Source organism: Mesocricetus auratus, unplaced genomic scaffold, assembly GCF_017639785.1.
Source record: "Mesocricetus auratus isolate SY011 unplaced genomic scaffold, BCM_Maur_2.0 Super-Scaffold_100006, whole genome shotgun sequence".
Taxonomy (NCBI): Eukaryota; Metazoa; Chordata; class Mammalia; order Rodentia; family Cricetidae; genus Mesocricetus; species Mesocricetus auratus.
This window is the reverse complement of record NW_024429190.1, coordinates 16,455,822-16,480,254: the sequence shown is the minus strand read 5'-3', so window position 1 is coordinate 16,480,254 and position 24,433 is coordinate 16,455,822. Positions and strand designations below refer to the sequence as shown.

Below are 24,433 nucleotides of genomic sequence, written 5' to 3'. Positions count from 1 at the left end.
ACCCAGCACAAGAGGGTGTGGCTTCTCGCTGCTTTTCCCCATCAGCCTCATGGGTGGATTCAGAACTCCGGGTCACTCTCATGACGGCACATCCCGTTCCCGCCATCCAGCTGCTGATGCTGTGGCAAGTCGTTATGTTTCAGTAAATGTTCCCCGTCTCTGTGTGTGGCAAGTGTGCAACTTTTTTTGGGTGTCCCGATGCTCTGTTGTGGGGACTCGGGTGCCTGCTCCCTCCAGCGGTCACCTGCACCACATCTTAGCTCACTTGCCCTCAGGAGACCCTTCCTGTCTCTTCCAGCTATATCAGGCCACCGGGCCACCAGGCGCAACTTTTCCCTGGCCACCTAGGGCATCTTCACTCCCGTACCGAGCTGTCAGCGAGGGAGTGAGGAGTGACCCTACCTTGATGGCAGCAAGCAGTGGATCTCAGGGTTCTGGAGTCACTGGATAGTTCTTCCTTCTCCTGCCCACTCGCCTGTCTTCTGGGGTCTGCTCGTGTGTTCCCCTACCACCTTCCCGTATGACGAAAGCCAGCCAGTGGGAAGGAGGCACCCTGGTCAGAACCTACTTGGTTTCTCCTCTAAGTGTGTGTCTTCAGCAATAGGGCCTCATCAGCAAAATTTTGGTGGGTAACCAAGAACACTCAATGTGATCTTAAATAGTGTCCCAGACTCCCCGAGTGGTCTCCAGGATACCCCCAGTGTCCTCATGGGTGAGATGGAGAGAGGATCCACAGGACCGTGACATGAATGAGGGGGACCTTGATTGTACTTGCCAGAGTGACAGGGGTCTGGGGATAGGCCCAAGAGCCGCTGAGGCAGCGGCTTCCAGATGTGGCTCCTTGTTCTTCTGGGCCTCTGGCGACAGCTTCCTCTGCCAACATTTTACCCATGCTAACTAAGTGCAGGACTTGGGGTTCCTTGGGGGGAATCTCAGTTCTTGCTTGGTAGTGGACCCAGGCTCTCGTTGGGAGCAAGCAGACAGAAGATGAGAACCTTCATTCAGATGAGGAGAGACAGGGCTTGCCGGGCAGAAATGATGGCTTTGGCTGCAGATCTTAGGCTGGGACCATCAGGCCTTGCTGACTGATGGGCACCCAAGTGGGTCTGAGGCTTCCAGGAGCTGAGTCCTGGCCCTTCTGCACAGAGGTTGCTTCGGCTGCAGTCACGCCTGAGCATCAGAAGCCAATACTCAGTGGGTGATACTGTCCAAGTGTCAAGCGCAGAAACCTGGAGCTCTGTACCCAGGAGGAGGCCAGAGACAGTGATCCTTGCTCTATCTGGTTTCCAGCAGTCTGGGGTTAAGTTGGCAAGATACAGAACTCTAGGTCATGGCCTTGTCATTCAGAAGTGGGTAGGTGGGTGGGTATATCCCATTCTCCTCTAGAGAGACGACTAAGTCTCACAAGTTTACAGACAATACTTTGTCTTAGAAAGACATCTTTTAAATGGGCTACTACAGTGAATGTGCTCACTAGGTAAGTACTCACTTTGCAGGTGTGAGGACCCACCTGAGTTTGGCTCTCAGAGCTTGCATTAATAAACTGGGTGTGGTGGTGCATGTGTCTTATCTCAGTGCTGCAGAGACAGAGGCAGGGGGATCACCGGGGCTCACTGTGGCTGGCCAGCCCAGCCTAATTAGTGAGGTCTAAGCCAATGAGAGACCCTGCCTCAAAAATCAAGGTAGACAGCTTCTGAGGAATGAAAACCCAAGTTGATCTTTGGCCTCCACATGTTTGCACACAGATGTACACGCACAGCCACCCCTCCCCCCCACTGCCACCAAGAAATATTCTCTGATACTGATATTGGCAATCTTTAATTTGACACCTGGCTGAGAGGGAATATAGTAGTTTTTTGGTAATTTGGAAATGTTGACCCAACATTGCAGGAGGCCTGGTTTTGTGACCTTGCCGATTTATTCAAAGAGTCAAGGACATAAGGGCTTTGCTCTTGAAGGCATGGTTGCTGCTTCTGCTTGCTTAAAAATGTTTTCTTGGGCTGGAGAGGTGGCTCAGTGATTAAGAGCACTGACTGCTCCCTCAGAGGACCCGGGTTCGATTCCAAGCACCCACATGGCAGCTCACAACTGTCTGTAACTCCAGTTCCAAGGGATCTAACACCCTCACACAGATGTACATGGGGCAAAATACCAATGCACATAAATAAATCTATTTAAAATGTTTTCTTATCTGGAGGTAAAGTTTTTAACCTGTGCCTCAAGGCTGTCATGCTCAGCCACCTCCAGGCTCTTCCCACAGCCTTGTTCCATCCCTCTGAATTTGGTCTAGAGGATGGGTTGTTGGGGTCACTAATCTGGACCATGACAGCAGGATGCCTTTATGAAAACCAGTCCCTTCAGTGGGCCTCATCTGATGGTTTTAGAGAGAGTCTCGGGGGGTTCTGTAGTGCAGGAAGACTCAAAAGCTTGGGACTAATGAGTGGCTAATCTGTGGAAATCCCTGGGAATTGGCCCGAATCATCTGCCATATCCTCAAGACGCTCCCTGACGAAGAAGCCGGCTGAGCTGTGAGAACTTGAACCTTTTGTGTACCTCCCCGTGCTTGGTGGGGTCTTGCAGTGTGATGTCCTGCTGGGATGGGGCCTCATTTTTTTTCACTTTGGAGGCTGTTAGGGACAGGGGGGGTGAGGGCTTTGGGCTGCATGCATACTCCCTGCTGCTGTGCACAGTGCCACAGATGGGGTGTAGACAATGTGATGTGGGCCCCACACTCCCCAGGTTGGTGGCCAGAGCTCAATGGTGGCAGAGCTGGAAACTGGGGGACGCTCATCAGCCTGCCTTCTGCCTTGCTTTCCCGTCTCCTGAGATCATGGTCCTCTCAGACGGGGCCTCCTGTCGCTACCTCATTAAATCCTCACAGTCTCTTCACAATCCCCGTCTCTTGGCAGTCTTATGGGAGTTGGGGGGCAGGGTATGGCTCTGTCTGTCACAGGGACCTAAGGCTAAGCCCCTCTTGAGGTCCTGTTGCCCAGACAGGTGCCCTCCTACTTCAGGAATCTTCCCTTCTCTCTCTGAGCTTCCATGCACTGACTAACCCATTCCTCCATTCTGGGGATGCCATTGAGGTTAGATTGGGAGACAGTTGGGTAGAGCTAACCGTAGAAGATACCTGCCCAGTCTGTTTGTGTATAGGTGACATATAGGGCTCCTTCTTCTAAGAAACCAGATACGATTAAGGCAGTCTAGGGGAGTGTGCAGTTAGGACCTTCTGGACTGTAAGGTCCCTGGTCTTCACAGGTGTAGACCTCTCACTGGGACACCCTGTTCCTCCTCTGCATCATGTCCTGGTCTGTAGCAGGCCAGACCTACTGCTCACCCTCTGTTTCAGATACCTGCCACTCTCCCTGGCACTGAGTGCAAGGGCAGTAAATAGTCATTGACGGAATGAAGCCTCCCGCTGCCCGGAACGGTGCCGGACACCAAGTGGGCACGTGATAAATGCCTGATGAATTGGATGCGTTGAAGTCAGCAATGTGGATCGGCAGCCACTGCCAAAGAGACGGGGGCTGCAGTTAATAAAGCCCTCACAGACCTGGGACATGAGTGAAATATCACAATTTATGTAAAGCTTTTCATTATAACTCTGCAGGGACGGCCCTCCAGTATTAGCATTTTCCAGACTCTCTTATCAGCCGCACTTCAAGGATAAAAGCCGGAGCTGCAGAAGGCAGCGTGGGAGAACAAACAAGAGCTATTTGCACATCCCAAATAGAGAGGGCAGTGGGCTGGATCTTTACCTGCTTCACCTAGGCAACATTGCTGCTTCAAAGGAGGACAAAGTCTCTTTTAAGGGCTGGGACTGTGTGTGTGTGTGTGTGTGTGTGTGTGTGTGTGTATGCTGAGTGTGGATGTCCTGATCTCCGTCTTATTTTCTTGAGACAGGGCCTCTCACTGAACCCAGAGCTAGGCTGGAGGCTATCCCCAACAGTGCTGGGGCTTCAGAGGGCATGACCACGATTTTTTTGAGTGTGTGGGTACTGGGAATTCGAAGTTAGTTTCTGTTGCTTGCTCAGCAAGTGTGTTTAACCACTAACCCATCTCCTAGCCCCTCAATGGCACCCTTTTTAATGTCTGCTGTCCTTGCATTGGGACAATCCTACTTTTTCCCGTGGACATCTGGGACGTGTGTGTGTGTGTGTGTGTGTGTGTGTGTGTGTGTGTGTGCAAACAGCATCTTCTCATCCTAGTGTGTAGAGTGCTCATCCTGGCAGCCTTAGCCCTATGCTGATAGAGAACACATTTTGAAGTCAAATGAGCTTTCAACCCATACCTGGGCTGGTCTTTCTGTCTGTCAGGGATCTTGGAGCCTGGCTGTGGTTACAGCTGTCCCTGTACCTATTTTGTAGGTCTTGGTGGCATGTGAGTGGTCTTGGGTACAGCTTGGTAACTGGCTGTTAGTGGTATATTGGTGACTGCTTCGAAAGACTATGGGTGCCCGGAAGCTGGTGGCTTTGTAGGCAGTAGCTCTTCTGCCTGCTGTGCCCAGGGCCACTTTGGGTTATCACCCTGTATCTACTGGGCTGCAGCTCCTGCAGAGCAGTGCCTGTCCTGCCAGATGAGGTAGGAGATTGGGTGTTGCCCGGCACTGTGCCCACAGGGCTCCCTGCTTCATGTATCTATTCACTGGTCAGATGGGAAATCATGGCCTGCTGAGGGAAAGGACTAATTCATAGCAGGTCAGTGATAGGTCTCCATGCTCCAGTATCACACACACACACACACACACACACACACACACACACACACACACACACACGAGAGAGAGAGAGAGAGAGAGAGAGAGAGAGAGAGAGAGAGAGAGAGAATGTGTGAGTAGGTGCACATGTGTTTATGCAGACATGTGCACATATGTGTGTATGTTGGGTGTGGATGGTAGGACTGCCCTCTAAGTTGGCATTCTAACTGAGTGAGACAGTTTGCTCACTCATTCATTCCACAGATGCAGGCAGGGCCTGAACGGGCTCCAAGCCTGATGGGGGATACTGTGGAGATCCAGGAAGGAGGCCCTTGCAGCATGACAGGAAGAGAACTGACAAATAGCTGTTTCTTTATTCCAACAGGTAATTAAAGATTCAATAGGGGCAGAGGAGACTCCTGGCTGAGATTGGGGGAGTCTTCTCTGAGGAAGGGCAGAGATATACCAGGGACCAATCAGAGAAGGCTGAGGAGGTGAGGTGCTTGAAGAAGTATTGTCCCCCACCCCGCCCTGCCCAGGGTAGGGGTTTGCAGTGTGTGCAAAGATCCTGGGGGGGAGAGACCTTGGCTACTCATTCCAGAGTCAGATGGGACACCGGAGGGATGGAGCCCAGTGCAGGTGAGGTAGGAGATGCGGTGTGAAGCCTGTGCTTCACAGGAGGATTTTATCAGCATCCAGCAGGAGAGGCCAGGTCCTCTTTCTGTAGGAGACCTGTGGCTGAGGAGCCTGTTGTGAAGTCAGCTGTGCTGTGAATGATACTGAGGCCTGGTTCAGGAGTCAAGACAGGGTAACAAGAGGACAGAAAGTCACCTGGTATTGGTGACAGCTGGAGGTGAAGCCAGGCCTCTGTGCCCACTGAAAAATCTCTGGTTTCTGTCTGATATGCCTGGGATGGTGGCCCATCCTGCCTCTGTGCTTCAGGTCCTATTCCCTGTGTGGGGATGTAGGCCTGTGACCATCCAAGTGTCTCTGTGGGCACAGTGAGTAAACCGAGGCATGTGAACTGACTGAGACCTCTCTACACAGGCCCAGCCTGTGGGGTCTCAGAAGGAGGTAAACAGGGCAGGGGGCCCAGGACTGTCCACAGGTCTTGTGCATGACCAACCCGTGTTCTTGTGTGGTTCTCCCTGGAGCCCAGTGATGAATTCTGTCTTGGAGGAGAGAAAGCCCGTGTGCAGAGGAAGGCCACATGGGTTGCTCAAGGTCACAACACATAGACCTCACAGCTTGTTCCACTTGAGTGACACATGCCAATCATCCTGACTGCCTGCACATTAGGGGTAGGGAAAGCTGTGCTCAGGGGTACAGCTGGCTGAGATGGGAGCTGGTGGGTTGGGGGACAGGAGACATTTCTCAGGGGAGAACTTGGGAAGTGAGGCCTGACCCTGGCTCTTGGCATTGACCAGAGTGCTGGAATCATTCCACTCCTTGGGGAGAGAAGTGAGAGGATGCCCCTTCTCATGCTCTGCCCCCTTCAAGCTTGCTGTTCAGGTACCCCCGGAGCTCCATGGATCTCAGAGGACCTGAGGCAGGGGTGCACCCAGACTTGCTAACAAAGGCAAAATGGCAGGTTTGTCCATAGTCAGTCACTCCTGGGGGTCTGGCTGTCCTGGGAGGGAACATCCACCTGTCACCAGCAGGACACAGGGGAGGAGAAGGCTGTGCCGGTTTAGGGGGTTTACAGTTCTCCAGCTCTTTGTTCTCTTATGTCTGGAGGGAGAGGAGGTCTAGGCTGCATTGAGAACGAACAAAAAGTAACAAAAGGGGTTGGGGGTCTTTGCTGACATCTGCCTGCTGCTACGTCAAATCCAGCCTCCATGATGGAGCTCGGAGGACAGGATAAGGTTCTGCATCTGTGGCGGGTAGGGTGATGAGGATGACTCTGGCACAGAGCCCATGCCCTTCTATGAAGTTTGGCAGCATGTGGCATGGGCTTTCTTTCAGAGGCACTTATTAATTGAAAATGGAAAACAAGGCTAAGAAAGGAGGAAGGAAGCTGGTCTATCTAGATAGCCACAGCTGGGTTCTCTGCTGTTCCTCCTCTGACTTTTCCTGAATGGTGGTGACTAAGGTTTTCTTGATCACACACCTTTGTTTCCTTACAGATTCCTCTCTCTCGGCTTGATGTCACACGGATTCCCTTCATGGTCCCCAGAGAAGCAGCTTTTAGTCATAGCCCAGATTTCCACTGAGTGGATATTCTAGAATGTGTTGGGTTTGCTGTGGTTATTTTTGGTTCCTTTTGAGTTGAGATGGTGTTTCTTCAGCAGGTGGTCCTAAAGATAGCCCTGGACAGAGGGATGAACATTTGGGGATCCAGGTGAGGCTTACCTCTTGCTTTCTGTAGCGTTGATGGACAGCCGACTTGGCTGGGACAGCAGACTTCTCCCCCAGGATGCTGGACACAGGCCAACATTTTGGATTCTGGAACAGGCAGCCTCTTGGCAGGAGGCTGCAAACAGTGCACATGTTGATGCACAGCTGGCTTTGCACGCACCAGGGCTCACGCACATGGGCTCATTTCCATAGCTTATGGCATTAGCTTCTTGTACAATGCTGACACCCCATCCAGCAGGTCATACTTGGAGTATGACCCCACTGGGATTTTCCCATTTGCTAAAGGTGCAGCTGTACAACCCAGTTACTGTAACACACACACACACACACACACACACACACACACACGAGAGAGAGAGAGAGAGAGAGAGAGAGAGAGAGAGAGAGAGAGAGAGAGAGAGAGAGAGAGAGTACATGTGTGGCTGAATCGGGCCAAGGATGATATATTGTGTCGTGGTAGGAGAGGTACATGAGGACAGGGAGGGCTTTTGTTGGCAGACAGGAGATGGGCTCTTATACAGGAAGTCTGAGCAAAGGACTGTTGAGGGATAGATGGAAGGACCAAGTGTACTCTTGGGTAACAGGACAGTGGCCAGGAGTTGGAGGGAAAGAGGAATCATGGTCCAAGAGATAGCTGAGATGAGACAAGGGCCAGGTGCATGGTTGTCTGCCGATGATGCTTGAGAAGTTACTGCATGGAACTTGGTCTGATCCATCTTCATTCTCCACAAACTGATAAGCAAAGCAGCAATGCCAGACCCATTTCCTGGTTGTTTATGTTCTACTACTACTGCCTTGGTCCTTGGCACTACCTGGCTGTGTACTTTGGGTGGCTCAAGAGGGGTACTGATACGTGACAGCCCACCCATCCTGAGATGCTTGCTGTTGCCCTATCTCCCATTGATTTACAACAACTGCAGCCCCCTAGATGAAGACCCTGGCATGGGGTGCTTTGTGGCACAGCCTGAGCCTATCTTTCTTTTTAAAATTTTATTTATTTATTTATTTTTTTAATTTCATTTTACATCCCAACCTCAGTTCTCCCTGACACCCCCCCCCTCCCACTCTCCCTCATATCCCCCACCCCCATCCACTCCTTTGGCTCCCATGAGGAGTCAACAAATCTGGTACATTAAGTTGGGGCAGGACCAAACTCCTATTCCATGCATTAAGGCTGACCATGGCATCCCGTCACAGGGAATGGGCTCCAACAAGCAGCTCGTGTACCAGGGTATATCCTGGTCCTACTGCCAGGGGCCCCGCTGGTAGTCCAAGCTTCACAACTGTCTCCAACATATGGAGTGCCTAGTTCAGTCCCATGGAGTCTCCACAGCTGTCAGTCTAGAGCTTATGAGTTTCCACAAGCTTAGTTCAGCTGTCTCTGTAGATTTCTCCATCATGATCTTGACCTCCCTTGCTCATATTTACCCTCCTCCCTCTCCGACTGGATTCCTGGAGCTCAGCCTGGTGCTTGGTTGTGTATCTCTGCATCTGGTTCCATCAATTACTGGACGAAGGCTGAGCCTATCTTTCCATTTGTACTATTAAGTGGGCCGTGGTCCTAATGTCCCATGGAGGCCTTGGTTCTTTGATGAAAACCTCCTGTGTGCCAGGCTCCTTGCAGTGGTTGTTGCTCTGTGAGTGTTTTGTTCTGGGACTTGTGTGGGTGGGATCTAGGCATCACAGCATCAAAGAAACCAGTGGCTTTGCCTTCCCGGCTCCCCTAGTGGACCACCCTTTATTGTCTCTGCTCCTGGGACTACTTCCTTTGTTGGTGTTTAGTTGATTGGTCTGTTCATGTCTCTGCTGGTGTAACTGGAAAGGAGTCAGTGCACCTGCCTGCTGTTGAGAAGAGCAAACATCAGAATTTGCCACAGCAGCTGGATGTCATGGCTTGGCACTCAGCCCACCTGGCACTAGGTTAGCCTGGGGAGGACATGATTTGCATTGGGTCAGGAGCTAGTGAGAGGCTATCGGAGATGGCTTGAGCCACTTCTCACCTTCTCCACCAGGAAGGTAAGATTAGATGCCCCCTCTGACTTGCAGGTGGGGAAACTGAGGCATCAGTAAGTGAAATCTCTGGCCACGACCTGAAGACGGTAGGCCCAAGTCTGAAGCTACTGTGCTCTTGCCTAGCAGAGCTGAGGAGGACAGATAATGCCCATTGCTCAGCTTGGGAGACAGAGGCTGGCTCCAGGCTGCATGCTCTGTGCCTGTGAACTCTGTTCTCCTATGGAGAGGGTGAGCCGTAGCCAGCCTTTGGAGAGATGTAGCTGTGGAGATTTCCAGGTCATCATAGTAGCCTCAGCACTGAGCAGGGAGCACCTTTGTCTGGGAGCACTCACCCTAAATTCAGGAGCCCATCAGTACCTGCTGTGGGCCCATCTTCCTGCTGTTTGACCCCGTGACCCAAGCATCCTCGTCATCTTCCACTTCCTGTCCTGCCTTTCCCTCCCTCCTTCCTCTTCCTTCTTTCTTGACTTTGTTTGTTCTTTCTCCCCCTTCGTCTCCCCTTTCTATTTCCCTCTAACTACAGCTCCTCCCACCCCTTCTGGTCCTTCCCTTTCCCCTCCCTCCTCCCATCTTCCACAGAGCAACCCTCATGGCCACCCACACAATGAGGCGATTGTGAGCTGGAGTCCCACTGAAGGGCAGGAACATGGCGGAGGCCTGATTTTCATGAATGATCAAATGCCCAGCCCGGCCCACTGCAGGCAGCAACCTGAGCTTGGGCGGCCAGCCGGGTGGTTTGCTTCAGGGCTTTGTCTGGGGATGAAGAGCCCCTGGCTAGGAGCCATGTTGCCTTGGCAGTGAGGAGGAGGGACAGGGATGGCGGTTGGAGCCTGTAGGATAGACTGAGTCAGCTGGGCCCCTGAGCCCAGCGGTCAGGATCCTGGTCAGAATCTATGGGTAGTAAGGGTCAGGCTGGCCTCCGGTAAGATTCTGGGGAACAGGCCTACTATGTGCTACTCACAACATTCCCACAGTGGCCAGGAAGATACTGGAACCATGTGACCACAGTGTCGCCATGGTGGGTGGGTTGTGGGTCATCCTTGGAAGACGGCCTCTCCACCATCCAGGGGACTCATTTTCTGGCCAGGGCTTTGGTTTTCTTATCTGCCTGGTGGGCATCTCAACCCTGCCCTGCCTGGGTGTAGTGCAGGCGAGTCAGGGTGGGGACACAAGGTGCCCAACACACAGCAGTAAACTTGAGTGAAAAATGACAGACCAGTGCAGATGACACTGTGCCCCAGGGCTTCTCTGGGGGCGGTGTGGCCCTGCCCTCTGCAGGTCTGTGTGGGACTCCTCCAGAACAGCCCTTTCCAGCAGTGGGGTTGGTACTCAGTGCCTGCCCTGTAGGCTCTGGCTACAGTGACACCTGCTGGTGGCCAGGCTGCTCCTGATCGTGTGGCTTCTGGGGTGGCCCTCCCAGGTCCTGCCTCCTAGCTACCCAGATTATCTACTGAGCTCTCCACAGGGGCATCCCTGGAGTGAGTGATGGTTTTTCTCCCTAGTGGCTTGTTGTTGAGGAACCTCATCTGGACCATGGTTTCTCTCTCTGATAGTGTGTTAGAGGCAAGCCTTGGTGTGGATCATGGAGCCTTGCATTTGGCTGGTTCATTTCCGGTAGTTAAGGGAGGCTTGTGAGCCAAGAGTGGGCAGCCCTGGTCAAGCTCTGCCTTCTCCCCAAAGGCCTGTGGGTGGGACTTGGTAGACTTGGCGAAGCCCTGGAACTCTGTGAGACTCCCACTCCCCATCCTACTGCCTTTCCACACCTGGCTCAGTGGTGGCCGAGGGCACTGCAGGACAAGTGGACAGACACAAACGTACACTTTACACAGTAACTAAGTTTCTCTAAGCCTCAGATCACTTCCCATCAAATTGGATCACAGTTCCTCAAGTCCCTCAGAATAATGGGAAAAAGACTGCAAAACTAACCAACTCCCAACCCCTGCCACCAAGGGAATGCACAGAGAACTCCCCAGGAGGCTGTGGGCCCTCTGCGATGGGTGGGTAACTTCATCCTTGTCCTCCATAATTTCATAGTCACTGACTGTTGGGGGCCACGAGGGGCCTGGGTGCCTCTACTTCCTAGTGTTCCCCAGGTAAAGTCCATCTGACTGGCCTGGCCTCTGAGGTACAAGACAGCCTTCATGACCCTCCTTGTCCAGAAACCAACATCTTCTGCTCTCTGGGGATCTGCTCATGCACTTGAGTTCTTGAGATGCTAATGCTCACTCTCCTGTCTTGAGATTAGATGACTCCATGCCTCTGTGGATGCCTGGGGACCAACCCTTGGACCAATCCCTCCTCGCTGGGATGATCACATCTTCTGCCAGGCCCCTGCTCTGTGGTAGGTGGTGACAGCAGGGATCCTACATGCAGCTTGCCATCTTCCTTCCTGAATGGCACACTGGCCACAGGAGGAATCATCAAATACCCGTTCACCACCAAGCCATGCCAGAAGGGGTGCCGTGCAGTCTCTGCCAGGCTGTCATCAGGGCATAGCCTTGCCCCTAGTCTGAAAGCTACTTTTGTGTTCATTTTATGAGACTCCACCCTTCCCTCACTTCAGAGTCCTTCCTCGGTCCATGACCCTCTTTGAAGGTCAGGGAGTCTGTGGGGTCAAGCAACCAAGCCATTCAGAGCTGATGCCTCCCTTCCAAATCCCCAGAACTCTGGCTTCCAGGGCCAAGACACATCTCTCTGGTTGTGTCCTTATCCCTGTGTAAGTCGTGTGACCTGAATGTGCCCAGGAGCATCATAGGGGAGGATGCAAGGGGGATGGGTCTTGCTTGTGCAGCTTGGTACCCACAAGGGAGCATACAAGGCCCCGGGGCTCAGGATGCCTGCGGTGCTCACTGTGCCCCTCACTGAGGGACAATGCAAAAGTGGGGTGTCGGGAGGGTGGCTTGATCCCTTCTGGGATCTTGCTGTGGACTCTGGGATGATTTCAGGGGTCATGACAATTTGAAACTGAGGGTCAGGGCAGAATTTTCTGGAAGATGATAGGAGCTTTATCACGCTCTGCTAGATTAGCAGCCCAGATTTGGGCTAGACCTGGCAGCCAGGACCCGTCTCCGGATTTGAAGGTGGGTGCCAGGACGGCAGGAGTGATGGACAAGGTGAGGAGTGGCTGCCCTGGTTCTAGCCTCAGGCTGACCCCAACGTGGGCGTCACGGGGAAGGAAGGCCTCGAATGTACTGAGCCACAACCTGGCTCAGTCTGCGTCAGCTCAGGCCTGAGCCCACTGCGTGTGGTACTGGGCACAGAAAGCCTAGAGTGGCTGGGACATATGTGGGGGCAGATGGGAGGGGTCGGGGAGCAGACAGCACGCAGGAGTTAACAAAGCGGTGGGCTGAGTCAGGCCTTTACAGTGTCCTTGCTGGCTCTTGTCTTTGGTGGTGGCTACCTTGTCAGTTAGTGTGCAGATGGGCAGAGGCCACTCACTCCTAGAGTTCTGAGTGTTTCAGACTGGGTCCTCGTGAGAAAACTGTTGCCCGTCAGGGGAGCAGCGGCCTACCAAGGGCTGGACCCCTATCTGCTCCGGCTTGGCCTGTTCCCCTCACAAAGCCCACCTCCAGAGCTGCCTGTCTCTGAAAGAGAGCAGCATCCAGTCCTGAGGGACCATCCGGCCTGAGACCTTTCCCCTTCCTTCTAAGGCCGAGGACGGTGGTCTGTTCTGTCTTGGTGCCATCTCGGGGCAAAGCAGCTTGAGTTCCTGGGCTCTTCCTGGGCTGTCTCCTCCTGTTTTTCCTTCTTAGAGCTGTGTGCAGAAGTTGCTCAGGTTTTGGGTCTGAAAATTGCATTCACCCTGTTTCTTTCCTCACCTCAAAGCAGTGGAACCCTGGTGGATAGGGTCTGGCAGGCAGCTTGTGCTCTTGCTATCCACCTCACTCTGGGGCTCAGATGGACCTGGAAATCACCTATGGGCATTTATGCTCCCCATACTCCAGGCTCAGCGCCTGCTTCTCCACCCAGCCCAACACATGGGTGTCCTTCCAGAACCACTGAACCCAGCAGAAGTGTGCATGTGTTTGTGTAAGTGTGTGTGTGGGGGGGCAGGTTCCTGCTACAGGTCCTCTACACTTGGAGACAGACTGGTGAGACAAGTTTTTCTTGTTGGGGACTGCTGAGTCAAGACAGAGGGGGATGCACCGCCCTCCACTGGCCAAGGAAGGATTAGAAGGCAAAGTGGAAGATTGCCACCAATGGGCACTGGTTGGGTCTCGGGACCGTCAAGGACAATGTTAATGTTACTACAGGCGGAGGTGCTAGGAAGGACTTGTCTGAAGGAGATAGGTAGTAGCAGGCTTTCCTCAGAACTCAGGGCTAGGATGCTGAGGGGTTCTGAGACTATTTCCCTGTGCTGTGAGAGATGTTTGTCCCAGTGTCTCTGGCACTTTGCCAAGGCCCGGGCAGAGCTCTGAGGACCATTAGCACCATCAAAGCTCCACCCTAGCACAGTGCACACACTGACTCACAGGCCGTGTATTGGTGTACTTCATCATCTTTGCAGATGAAGACACAGGCACAGGCTATATATGTATCATGCCAGGTTCTCAATGCCCATTCCCTGGGCTGCCAATTTTAATACCATTGTGGTAAGTGGGGCATCTCATGCGTTGGCCGGCCTGTTGTCAGACTAGTTCAATCTCACTTTGCAGCAGCCAGGTTGCCAACTGAGATCTTGAAGATCTGTATGCAGGGTAGGGCCTCTTCCCATGCCTTTCCTGGTCCCTTCTACTCCTTCACTCCAGCTTCCATCTTGAGTTGGCCTGCCCCGTATCTGAAGGGTCATGTGGCCTCGGACCAAGCTCTCCTGTCTCTCTGAGTCAGGGCTCACTGGGCTTTCTCTGTATTCCATCACACAGCCAATGAGCTTGCATTCAATGCCAACCACTCAGCTACTTGTTTACACCACCAGTGTTGGCTTATTGGCAACTGTGCCGGGCACCAGAAACACAGCAGCTGCCATAGGAGAGCTCCTGTTAAGGTCATTCAGTTCTTAGGAAGCCATCCTTATGTGCTGCAGTCCAGGATTCAAGGGCAGGGCTGCCACTGGCGGCCTGTGGGACGTGGAGTGAACAGTTCTCTGGGTTCTTCTCCCTAGGGGTGGCTGGGATCCTGAGAGTCTCAGCCCTGAAGGAGCCCTGTGTATGTGTCTTTCCACAGGAGGAGGTGGAATGAGGCATCTTCCCTCACATTCCTACTAGTGTCTCTGGCTCCTGAATGCTCTGAGGCTTACAAACACCAGAGGGTGGGGTTTACACTGACAAACCCTTTTCCTACAGTTCCTCCTTGCAGGGCTCCTCCTTACCCCAGTCCCTTCCCTCCTGGGCCCCTGACACCCTCAAGGAGCATCCTACCTACCTACCTAAGAGATGGATCTTGAGTTGTATAACAAAGTATGTGGGCAGCCCGATTGTCTACACTGCACTGTCTACACCCTCGTTAAGCCTTTCAGTGTGAGACACGGTTCCAGTCTCTGGTTCTCATGTCTGGTCATATCCCCATCAGCCACATTGTGAGCTCTTCACAGCAGACACCATCTTGTGACCCTATTTGTGGGTCACCACCTGCAAGGATGCCAGCTGGGAATACTGTGTGGTAATGCACCTCTCACAATCACCGGGGTCATTGCCACCCTGGTATGGGCTTGTTGGGCACATTCCTGCCACAGGCCTTGGCCTCTGCCTTATCGTCACCTCTCTTCTAGCAGCCAGGTGTCTGACTGGCTTTCTCCCACCCTATCAGCTTCCTCTGTAAAATGGCATCCCAGGGTCCAGCCTGGCTGCTCCGTGGCCCAGTTCCCTTCTGTTTTTCTACGTGATGTTCATAGCTGGACCAGGCTGGGTCCTTTACCGGTCGATTTTTTTGTCTTCCTTCCCCAGCAACGTAAGCTCATATTGTCTGTTTTGTTCTCTGTTGTATCTGCAGCTTCTAGAACCGTGTCAGCACATAGTGGACGATCAATAAATATGCCTCCTGTAAATGTGCATGCGTATGTGCCCCCAGCCCAGTGTGTGCGTGTGTCCTTGTTCCCATTGATGGGCTATAATAGGAATCGTGTCAGTATTTCATAGCGTCAGGAAACACAATTCCGTCTGACTGGCACTTCCGAACTCCTTGATCAGCCGTGACTAATCTTGGCGTGTGCTGTGAGAGGGTCCCCAACCCAGCCCTGGGCCTTTTCCTTGGTTGGAGAGGGTCTCCGTGCCCCTGGGCTGCTGAGGTGCCTCGGTGCCATGATGGGGTATTACTGTAGCAGGTGCTCCTGGCTATTCCTCTACATCCACATGAGAGCTCAGACAGGGTAATAAACAGCAAGGCTAATTTGATTTTCCAAAATGAGTGTCCCCAGAGGACTTTTAAAAAATGGAGCTGGCACAGGGTCAGGGAAAGACGGTCACTGTGGGGATCGTCGGTTCCAGAGGGAAATCCAATATTCCAGCCAACGAGGCAGTCCCAGCTTCATTAAGTGAGGGATGGTGACTTCTTAACCTTGTCAAGAACCAAAGGCCTTGACTTGACTCATGGCTGTCCCCTGCTGGTGACAGTGGTGATGAATAGGATAGTGAAGGCCAGGGGGGGTCTCTGCTTTCTCTGGTTCTGCCTTTGTGTGTGTGTGTGTGGTGTGTGTGTGTTCACACACATGCACATGAGCAAACACGTGTGTGCTCTGGTGCATGTGTGGAGGTCAGAGGTCAGTCCTAGGCATCAGTCTTTGCCACCTTGTTTGAGGCAGGGTTTCTTGTTGATTGCCCCTGTGTACTCCAGGCTAGTTGGTTCAAGACCTTCCAGGAATTCTCCTGCCTTCCTTCCATGTCCCTGTTGGTGTTCTGGTTTTATAGACATGTGCAGGTTACTGTGTCTAGACTTATGTAGGTTGCAGGATCCATATTAGTACGCCCATGACTTTTCCCTTTCTTTCCCCCCTTCTCCTCTTGTTCTTTGTGTGTGTGAGTATACACGTGCAGATGGAGGCCAGAGTTGACGTCGGGCGTCAACTCGATCACTTTAGGTTTTGAGGCAGGCACGTCGCTGACTCTGCAGCCCACTTATCTGGCTGACTGGGTGGCCAGCCCAGGGACCTCCTCATCCCCGCCTCAGACACTGGGATGGCAGGCACGCGCTGCTGCTGTCCACTTCCTTGCACAGGTTCTGGGGATCAGGCGCAGGCACAAATGCTTGAACAACAAGCGCTATGCTTCTGAGCATCGGCCAGCCCTGCCTTGTCTGGAAAGGAAGCAATCCTGCCCATCTGTTGCTTCCTCATCCCCTACACACTCTGTTGCTCCCTGACCTGCAAGGGGTGAACGCTATCATCCTGGATCCCACCGGTCCCCTCAACCAGCCCTTGTCTTGTCTTCCCTGTTCTGTTTTTGTCTACACCCTGTAACCCAGTGCACTGCCAAGTTCAACGCAACTTCTTTTTTAATCTCTCACATTATGTATTTATTTAGGGATAGGGTCTCAGTATATAATCAAGCTGGCCATGAACTTCACCACGCCTATACCTCCCTTTCAGTGTTAATTTCTGCCATTGGCAGTGACCTCAGTGCTCATTAAGCTCCTTTGGAAAGTGGGTGCTCATTCATTTTAGGGGCTCTGTTAGTGGTCAAGGCACTCACCAGGACCCTGAGCAGCAGCGTACAGCCAGTGGAATTCAGGGTGGAAAGTATCTTCCAAGGCAGACAGAGCTCAGGCTGAACCAGAGCTCACTGTTTAGGTGGCAATGGTTGCACCCACTATGGACCTGTCCTGAGACAGGAATGACAAAGGCAGAAGCGGAAATCCCCACAGTTGGGTACCCCACCCCCCAAACCGACCCTGTACACGTGTGTAGGATCCTTCCAAGACATGTGCCTTGGACTGTCTTCAGCCTTCATTCGTAAATGCAATCTGATGCCAGGCTAGCACATTGTACATTTCCTTACTTGTTCTCATTTATTTCTTCATTTGTTCAAGAGACGCCTGTGAGGTCTCTCAGTGCTAGAGGCAAATGGCCAAACCAAATCTTGATTTTCTGTTTTTCCTTTTGATCTCACGTTCTCATCTGCTTCTGATGATGACAAACCAAGAGTCAGGTTTGGGGAGATGGCTCAGAGTAAGACTGCTTGCTGGCCAAGTATGATGACCTGAGTTTAAATCCCCAGCACACATTTCTTTTTTAAAAGCCAGGTGTGACTTTGCAGAAAGCTAAAGCCTCATTGTTTGGGGTATGGAGACAGGAGGATTGCTTCGGCTTGCTGTCCGCCAGCCTAGCTGACAAAAAGCAAACTCCAAATTCAGTGAGACAGCCTCCCCCCCCCGACTGTCTCAGGAGAATGAGGCAAAAAGTGACAGAGCAGTACCCCTGATCTTCTTTGATCTTTGCAAATGCATCTGCAAACACATGAATACATGTATCACATACACAGAAACACTCACACAATGCATGTGTGCCTGTATGTGTGCATGTGTACACACACACAAGCACACACCATACCAAACCAAACTAAATAAAGCACAAGAGGCAACAGTCCTCTTGTGACAGGGATGACAGGGTCCCAGTGGATGTGTGGGGAGAAGGGTCTTTCCCTGGTTCTCTCCCACCCTCTGTGTCTCTGTCCCCTTCCCCTTGTCGTCTTCAGGCATTATTCATCTTAGCATCCCTCCTAGACGCTGTACCGAGGCTGCAGGTAGGGAACCTTCCTTTCTGTAAGTTCAACCAGTAGTGCAGGGTGCTTATTGAGCCAGTGGTCAAAGACTGGACACTGCGTCCTTGTCATAACACACACCTCATTCCCAACATGCACATGGGTGAGTGGAAATGGGACACATCCTGTATGTTCAGGAGACAGCAGTTGCTCTGAGCTTTTCTTCTTCCTCAGCTAGGGGCACCTCCAGCTGAGAGGAGAGAGTGGAGACCTGCAGGGCAGTGGGCCAGAAGGCCTGCTTGTCCGGAGGCACAGAGAGAGCGAGAAGATCCTGGAGGCTGTTAGGAGCCTTTCCTAGGCAGAGGTCAAGAGATCAGAGTCTGGAGAAGGACTGGAACTGCCCGAGTCAGCACAAGTCTGGGCTGGGGTGTGGCTCGGTGGATGCCTGAGGTTTACATTCCCAGCACCACACATGCAAAAGCCAGAATGACTCACTGGACCCTTTTGTTCTCAACCTGAAGTTGTATAGCATTTGTGGTGGTGCAGCTGAGCCAGTCTGCTGGGGAAATACATGGAGACTTTGCGTTAAAGGCCTGATTCCGACCAGTGGAAACCCAGGGGGTGCACCTGTCTCGGATTCTGTGACCCTGACTGGTGACATGGGAATCGTGGTGACCCAGATGATGAAGTGACCCTGTTTGTCCCATTTTATTGCTTTTCTTTTATTTTGTTTTATTGCGACAGGACTTGCCTTGCAGCTTAGGCTGGACTAGAACTCTCAGTCCTCCTGAGTGCTGGGGTCACAGATGCACCATCATACCCAACCTCTTGTCTCATTTCTGCCTCATTTTCCTTGAGAACTTCCTTGTGCTAGAACCCATCCAGTCAGGAGGGATACTGACCAGTTCTGAAACTAGATGTGGGGGTGCTCCCCCATGGAGCTCTGCTACCTGTGGCTGTGGGATCTGTCCCCTTCTTTTCTTCCCTGTAGGCACAGTGGGTGGTGGACAGGGATAGGACACATTTGTCTGCACCTTGGTTTGGAGCAGAGTGGAAGCATCTTGCTGGCTGGCATGTGTTGTCCAGAGTGGGTGTCTGACTGGTGGCTCAAATCAGGGCTCTGGGTCTCATCCACTCTCAGGTCCTGGTAGCCTCTGGAAAAGTGGAAAGGGGTGGGCACCATTATGTGGAGGTGCCCTTGGGGCAGGCCTGACTGTGCCCATGGTGTGTTTCTGGGCTTCAGTCTTTCACCAACAGGGTCTCCCATGCATTCCCCATCATCCCTTTGCGGGACGAATGCTTGCGGTGTACAAAGATGGATAGAGTGATCTCTGTGTTCTGTTTTGAGGTTGACTTTGATGCAATTCAGACAGAGCAGGCTCAGGACAGGGTACCTGGGAGGTAGGTGGGAAACACTGATGGGATCGCTGGAGGCCTGTGGCTCTGAATTCACAAAGGGTGACCACGGTGAGGCTGAGGTGTGTCTAGTGCTGTCCTAGGGTTGTCTCCCTTAGCGACACCTGTAGAGCTTCTGGCAGACCACAGTAAGGTGTGGGCCCTGGAAATGGTCAGCCTGTGGGCTCAGGGAACAGAGGAGGAAATGGAGGGACTTCTGAGTCAGGATGTTCATAGGGGCCAAGCTCTTGGTGTGGAGCAGCCGGGTCAGTGCATTGACAAGACAGTATCTGTATTCTAGTGTGTGGACCGGAGAAAGCTCCGTTTGCTTCTGTTTCTTGAGACATCTGATTCTTGGCTCTTTCTCTGTGTGGTGGGAAAACAGGCTGAGGAAGACTAAGCACTCTCCAGGCCGGGGTGAGTTGCAGGGGCTGGACCGCTCCGAAGAGGACATCAGCCGTACAGCCCCTGCATTCTCTCCCCCTCCCCTTCACCACAGCCTTTCAGAGCTAGACAAAGGCAGTGCTGTGCCAGGGAGGGCCTGCTCGTGGTCCCCAGGGTGCATTCCGGAAGACCCTACGCGTGACCTTCCTCGCTTGCTTCCGAGCAGTCTGGAAGTTTCTTCCATAACAAATTCATCTAGAAAAGGGGAGACAACCCATAGATGTGCCCAGTTTCCGGCCTACCTCCCAAATCATTCCCTGTGGGCCTATGCCCAGGAGTGTTTCTCTTCCTTAGTGGGCAAGGAGACTGAGGCCCAGGGAGTGATCGGCCTGCCCTGGTCACCACGAACCAGGGCTCAGCCCCATGCCTGCTGGACTTTTCAGGCAGGATTCTTCCTTGGACTCAGCTCTCTAGCCTCTCCAGCATTTTCCCTCTGAGGGTGGGTGCTGACAACTGTTCTGTAAACAGCCAGGGAGGACAGCTTGGTGGGGCAGCTGTGAGGCTGAGAGCAGGATCGTGTGTTTGTGTGTGCATGTCAGCCTATGTGTGAGGGAATGTGTGTGTGTGCACATTGCTGTGAGTGTGCGTGACTGCATGTGTGAAGTGTGTCAGTATGGGCATATGAGAGCGAGGAAGAGAGAGACAGAGACAGAGAGAGACACATAGACACACACACACACAGAGTCAGCATGCATGTGTATGTAAGGGAGTATATGTTTGCCTGTTGATGTAGATGAGAGCCTGTGTGTGAGTACATACATGTGCCTGTGCGTGTGCATGGTCGTGAGTACATACATGTGCCTGTGCGTGTGCATGGTCGTGAGTACATACATGTGCCTGTGCGTGTGCATGGTCGTGAGTACATACATGTGCCTGTGCGTGTGCATGGTCGTGAGTACATACATGTGCCTGTGCGTGTGTATGGTCGTGAGTACATACATGTGCCTGTGCGTGTGCATGGTCGTGAGTGGGGAGAGATGGTTTTTACCCTGTCTTTGCCTTTCTGAGGTGCCTCTTCAAGCAAACTGGTGCAACAGGACATGGGACCTGTTCTGTTCAGGACTGTGGTCTCCCCAAGCCCTTTCATCTGTATCCTCAGGGTCTGACTTGGCTCTGACCCAGGCTGAGTCCCTGCTAGATTCCCTGATGTCATTTTACTTACAGACCTCATGATGGTGGGGTCCCTCCCAGGCCCCCTCCTCACAGCTCCTGCTCTAGTCTTCTTAGCAGCCCAAGGCTTCTAGTTCTCACTCAGAGACCTGTGATGGTGCCTGGTGCCAGTGCTTGGGAGAGATTGGGTGACGTTTGGCAGCACCATGGCCTCCCCTGCTCTGTAGACGTTTCCCTCTTTCTTGCATGTGAATGAAAAACAGCCTTAGAGAGGTGAAGTGGCCCACCCAGGTCACCCTGCACTGGGGGACATGTGGGTGATGGCAGCAGAGTATTGGGCTCCTGACTTTGGTCTTGTTTCTTAGCAATGTGAAACTTGGGGTCAGAGTGCTTTGGGGGGCACCTGCTAACCACAAGGAGCTGTGTCCCTAACTATAGCAGAATATATCTTCACAGGATCCAATGACTCATGGTCTCCTCCTGGTGTGTCCTGGTAGGAAACTAATGGGGACATGGGTGGAGTGCCTAGATTCCCATGGACCCCAGGACAGCTGAGACTAGGGCTGTTCCAGGCCTATGGCTCCAGTCTGTGGCTGAGATCCTTCCAGGCACCAGAAAGGAGGGGACCCTCAGTGGCTGCGCTGGCCCCTTCCCAGGAAATTTGAAGGAAAAACAGATTTGGCCTATCTGTGCAGAAAATCCCCCATGCTGGCCTGGCCTGTCTTGGTCCATCTGGGTAGTAGCTCTGCATGGCAGGGAGGTTCCCCTGTGGAAGAGCTGAGGATCACATGTGAGAAAACTTCTATAGGGCAAGAGAGGCCATAGTCCTGCCAAACGCAACACCCGGTCTCTCCAAGTCACTGGCCTCAGAGACCACCACCTGGGGGCTGAGGGAGGTTTTGGCTTACAGAGAATCAGGACACTAGGAAACTATGGGGGATTCAACCCCAAAACCTGTGGTTTTCCACTTTAGAAGGAATTAGAATTGGAGAGCAGAAGGCAAAACTTCAAATGTAAAGGTGCTGCCTCAGGACCAGGGCACATGCTGTCTACACAGCCTTGGCTTTAGCAGTGGACTTCCATTCTGCACAGTGGGAGAGAGCTTGGGGAGTTGCTCAAGTGGCGGAGAGAATGCCTAGCATGCATGAGGCCTTGGGCTCCACACTTTCACATACAGAAATTGACGTTAAATTGCTTTTCTCAATGGGGAGGCGGGGTTTCTATGTATTTTATAAGTTGGCTTTTGCAAAAGATTCCACTGTAAACCTGGGTTGGGAATCCATGTACTGTATTACCCTCTGCCCCCAAATCCAAAGCCAATCCCTCCAGGACAGGCCCCATGGCAGAGCTGGAGCTGAGCCCAGAAGCGTTTCCAGGGTCCTGACCTTGTATCTAGGTTAGCCCTCTGTGGTCTTGAGAGATATTAAGCTGCAAAGAGATTTTTATCAAGAAATCTTGGCCAGTCACCCCAAAGGAAAATGCGAACTGCTCCTTGCTGTGAACAGGGTACGGCTCATTGAATTTTGGGGTCACACCACATCCTCCAAGGCAATGTACTGGCCTCAGGCAGCTTTGGAAAAGAGGCAGTTTTTTGTTGTTGTATTTTTTTTTGAGGAGGTTATTGGGAAATACAACAGGTTGCATGCTCTCACAGCATACAGTGGGGCTGAGTGTTGGCATAAGCACATGACCTGTAGCTGTCACTTCAACTGGATGAATGCGACAACCCACAGCCCCTCTTGTCCTGTTGATCAGCCCCTCATCCTCCCAGGAATCCACTTCCTGTTGGCTTCTCCTGGGATTTTGCCTGAGTGTGTAGCACATGCTCTTGTCTGGATTATGCCACCAAGTGTCACTCTTCTGGCATTCATGTATGTCATGACATGGACCCATAAACATATGTCCCCTTTATTTTCCCACTTGGAAAACTATTTTCCCACTTGTGTGTGGTAGGCACTTACACTATTGCCAGGCCTGGGCTGTTACAAATATAGCCACCACGAGCCTTCCTGCATCTGTCTTGTGGGGACATGGGTCTTCCTTTCTTTGGGTAAATACCCAGGAGAGATGATTCAATCACGTTAGGAATCCATTGCATGTTATTAAAAAGCAACCAAACACAGAGTTTTACATTAGCAATACCAATGGGAGTTCCAGTCCCTCCCTGGCCTTGTCCTGCTGGGTTTGGTGAGGAGAGGAGAGAATGACCTTGCTCTCAGTGCTCTCTGTGGCCTTGTGCAGGGGGACAACAGGCTAAAAGTCTGTGAGATGCAGGAGTGCATGTTTAATGAATTTTGATTAATTGTTAAAAACCTTACGTGGCTGCGCATACTTGATGCCACATATCTGTAATCGTAGCACTAGAGGGATGGAGGCAGGAGGATTGTCATGAATTTGATGCTAGCACGGGGTACAGAGTGAGACCTTGGCTCACAACAAGAACAAGGAAAGACATTATATGCAGAGTGCAGGGCCAGGGGACCTTGTGAATCAGCCTTGCTGAGGCCCCACCTCGGCCAGCATGACAAATTCATCCGTAACATCCATAACCAAGAGCCAGAGCAGGGGATGGGGGTGGAGGAGCAGCTGTTTCCTTGGCGCTAATTCTTTGCCATCATCCCCACTGCAGGAGGTCTAGGGTTTTGAGTAAGTTGTTGGGGTTCAAGCCAGCCTCTGCCAGCCCCAGGATGAGTGATGGCAGGCAGGTCACCATCTGAGAGCATCAGCCCTGACCGTGGTAAAGGCCATGGAGGGCCGTCTGCTGGTGCCTGTGGTGCAGCAGGTGCTCCGATTGTGTGTTCTGGTTCTTTTTTTGTGTGTTCTCATTCTGGGCCCTGGTTGACTCTCCTGAGGAAGCTGCCCCCCTACCTGTCTGTCTGCCTGTCAGATGGAGGCACAAGGGTCCTTGACCTGGAGAGCTCAGAGTGGGGCAGGGTGTCAGATGAGATCATTGGGCAGCCAAGGAGGTACTGGGCTCTCTCCTTTCTCATGTTTTTCTTCCCTCCAGGGACTCCCATATCTCCTACAGCCATCTCTGTGGAGAATCTTCCCTTTGTCTTGGTAAGGATGCATTCACACTGCTCTACCCCCATTGTGGTTGTTAATGTCCATAGCATCTCTCAGGGGCTTGCTGCAGGCTCTGTGTCTGCACATCTTTACCCCCAGTGTGGAAGAGAGGAAGCAGATACCCATGCCCCCGTCCTACTGTACACTCCTCCATCACCACCAGGCACCTCTCCACCCATCCACCTGCCCGTCTGATATCTCTCCATCCATCATTCCATGTGTCGTTTTGTCTATTCCTCCCTTCTGTCCACCTTCCCTCTTTCCTCCCTCTTCCCCTCTCCCCTTCTTCCTTCTCCTCCCTCCTTCCTTTTAATCATCCATCTGTCCATCCATCCACCCACCCACTCACCCATGTGTCCGTCCGTCCATCCGTCTGTCCATCCATCCATCCAGCCAGCCATCCATCCATCCATCCATCCATCCATCCATCCATCCAGCACATACTTGTCAGGTATCTCTAGTATGTCTGACACTGTGCTGCAGGAAGGTACAAAAAGCATGCAAGTGCAGTGTGGATGGGATACTCCCACAATGCAAGTGCAGTGTGCATGGGATACTCCCACAATGCAAGTGCAGTGTGGATGGGATACTCCCACAATGCAAGTGCAGTGTGGATGGGATGCTCCCACAAACACAAGTCAAGGGCTTAGAGCAGCCTTGGTGTGTGCTTGGGACAGCTGGCTCTTGAGATCTCATGAGTACCAGCACCGTGGCCCCAAGC

The 24,433-nt window shown here is 52.4% G+C and overlaps 1 protein-coding gene across 3 annotated transcripts in view; it reads left to right on the top strand.

Annotated features, from left to right (window-relative positions):
* Positions 1-24,433, top strand: part of Sorcs2 (sortilin related VPS10 domain containing receptor 2) — a 366,206-nt gene that overhangs the window by 60,005 nt on the left and 281,768 nt on the right. The gene's annotated exons all lie outside the window — the stretch shown is intronic.